General features: G+C 40.8%; 1 long non-coding RNA gene across 1 annotated transcript; it reads right to left on the bottom strand.

The window, feature by feature from the left end:
• Positions 1-327: 327 nt before the first annotated feature.
• On the bottom strand, positions 328-1,706 carry LOC147027599 (uncharacterized). Its single transcript, XR_015056887.1, has 3 exons — positions 1,349-1,706; positions 1,066-1,254; positions 328-668 (listed from the first exon to the last, which is right to left on the bottom strand). It is a non-coding gene; the product is annotated as an uncharacterized LOC147027599 (long non-coding RNA).
• Positions 1,707-3,153: the final 1,447 nt, after the last annotated feature.

Raw genomic sequence — 3,153 nt, 5'->3', positions numbered from 1 at the left:
CCCACATAAGCCCTAGCCACACAAGTCCCACCCACCCATATAAGCCCTACCCACACAAGTCCCACCACCCACATAAGCCCTACCCACACAAGTCCCACCCACCCACATAAACCCAACCCACACAAGCTCCATCCATGCAAACCTCACTCACAAAAGCCACACCCACCCACACAAGCCCCACCCACCCCCCCAACCTCCACCCACACAAGCCCCACCCCCATGTGTGCCCCCACCTTTGACCCACCACCCCCTCATCCCACCTCCCACCCTTCCCCGCACACACACACAGGGAGGGGAGAGGGATGAGGGGGGTTGTAAGTCGTTGGGGGAGTGCACCAACCACCCCTCCCCTTTACATCTTCCTTTATTCTTTTCTTGTAATTCAAAATCAGATAATTATAAGGAAAGCAAATATATTTAAACAAAAGTAGTAACATTGAACAAAATCTTCTTTCGCAGCAGTCTGATGGTTTTTTTGGTTTTGAAACTCGATCAACATATTCTATTCAAAACAAAGAGTGAAGAACAATTAGGGTATATAAAGATGATTATAATATGATATTAATAAAATAATAAATATAACATTTACCTCCAGAAGATGGAGTGCCGTGTCAGATTCCTCCAGAACATTAAGTTGTGTGTTTGGTTCATCCAGACAGGTGTTTAAACTGAAAAATAAAAAATAAAAATATTAATGATTCAAAGATACAGACAGACAGACAGACACACACACACACACATACACATATAAACATGCACACACACATCCACAAACACAAATACACACATACACACACACATACACATATAAACACGCACACACACATCCACAAACACAAATACACACATGCACACACACATACACACACACACACATATAAACACGCACACACACATCCACAAACACAAATACACACATGCACACACACATACACACACACACACACACACACACACACACGCACACACACATACACATATAAACACGCACACGCATGCACAAACAAAAATACACACATGCACACACATAAACACATAAAGACACACAGAGGGATAATTTCTCACCTTTGACTCAACTCATTCAAGATGAGAGGACGTGAGAGAACTTCTTTCCATCCAACAAAAATATCGTTCAATTATTTTCTGAACGATCGAATGTCTTCAAGGAAGTCATTCATTTTTAGCCACTCATCGTGTAATTCAAAGGCCTCCTGTTCTAGATCAGTTATCAACGATGTTCTTATTGGGGACAACCTGTTAGAAAAAGAAACACAATCATAATTATTGGTTGTATTGTCATTTAATTCTGAATAAAACAACAAATGATGAATTGGGTTAAGGATCTCACCTGTCATCTTGTGAAAACGATTGATCCGCAAGGTCGGAGAAATTATCTGCACAATCCATTCTCTAAATAAAACACTCGGCACACAAGTTGGTTTAAATAAGCAACTTGATGACATAATGGGAGATTGCACAACAATGGGGTTTTCAGGGTGTGTCCTACATAGGAAATGACTTCGGAATTTTTTTGGCTTGGTTCGGGCGAGGCAGCTTGGCTGACTCCAGACTGACTCATTTAACACGAAAATGCAACAGCTTGCTTTGAATGATTTTGAGAAAAAAACTACGTTTAAAAGCTGTTTTTGCTTGTTTTCAGCTAAACTTTGTTCTGTTTGTGTTCTGATGATTTCAGATATAACCACGAGAGACATGGGCACAGAATACTTCCTCACCTTCACAGCACGGCTGTGCTCTTAAAGGCACTTCCCAATTTTACAGAACCGAAGGAGGGATCATGAACTTCCCTTTCTTTCGTGCTTGAAGAGATAAAGTGAATATACTCTGGAAATGAATGTTATAAGAAAATTAAGTTATTCCCTAAAGTTGAACATGAGCAAATATTCGTTGGTTCGCTCTTTGAGTGGAATGAAAATATGAAAGGGAAGAAGTGCTTTAATCAGTAAGTCTCAATCCTTCATAGTCTCAATTTTACATTTGCTTTTCTGGGAGGGAAGGGGATAGGTGGAGAGAAAATCAGTCTCCTATTTTGCGCTTTTGGGGCTTGAGTCAGAAAGTTTTTCCCTTTTCCCCCATTCATTCGAATGAGAGTCCCAGAAACCCCATTTATCATCTACTATCCTGAGTTCAAATCCCAGTTTGCTGTTGAACTAATACCAGGTGGGGTTGACTCTCCGAGTCATCTTTCTGAGGTTGACAAAATGAGTACCAGCTTGCTGGTATCCTGTGTCGGAGTGGTGACCTGTCTGGGTTTGTGCCCAATATCCAAGGAGACTGTTTTGGCAGCACCAACGCTCTGCAAAGAGTATGGTCCCAATGGATGGATGGATTCGACTTGTCTGCTAATGCAGAGCGACATGAGCCTTCATGACCAAGACTGGTTCTTCATTCCATAAAATATACTTTCTCTGTTGAGTGGAATGATCTTCAGTTTCAATGGAGAAGAGTAAATCATTTTGATTTACCTCGTAAACTTTTCTTACGAAAATATCTTCTTCTTTTTTTCACCGGTGACTGGCATTACCATGAAAATAATTATTTGTGCTCAGTGTGAGAATAACAGGCATCGAGCAAGCATGAAAGCAAGTGCAAGTGCAACCTTTATTATAAGCAGAATAGAAACGCCTCTCCCTTGACGTGCACTCCACAAAGGCATCTTGAAATCGGGACACGACAGTCGTTTGCGATAATGAGGGAGAATTTCCATTTTGCTCTAAGACGTAACATTACTCAGACTGGGTGCACACCTCAAATAATTCTGCCAAAATTGTCGATTTCATGCAAATTGACAACTTGATGCACGTATGCGCGCACACACACACACACACACACACACACACACACACACACACACACACACACACACACACACACACACACACACACACACACACACACACATCCTGTAAGATTGTAATACCCTGAAGATATCAGTTTGAAGAGATGTGTGGGACTTTGCAAATCAAAGATTCTCAGATGAAAACTCAAGTCCCACATTATGATTCATCGATGAAAGAAAGGTTCCTCATTAAGTGGGAGATAAAAATTGTTGTTTTTTTTTAAAGATGACATTAAAATATCTTTGTAGGTTTCTAAATTTTATACCAATGATGTCTAAACTGCAACACAGAA

Source organism: Eptatretus burgeri, chromosome 4, assembly GCF_056783735.1.
Source record: "Eptatretus burgeri isolate ZD-2024b chromosome 4, Ebu_testis_v1, whole genome shotgun sequence".
NCBI lineage: Eukaryota > Metazoa > Chordata > Myxini > Myxiniformes > Myxinidae > Eptatretus > Eptatretus burgeri.
Note: the sequence above shows the minus strand (reverse complement) of the source record. Positions and strands in the feature narration are given on the sequence as shown.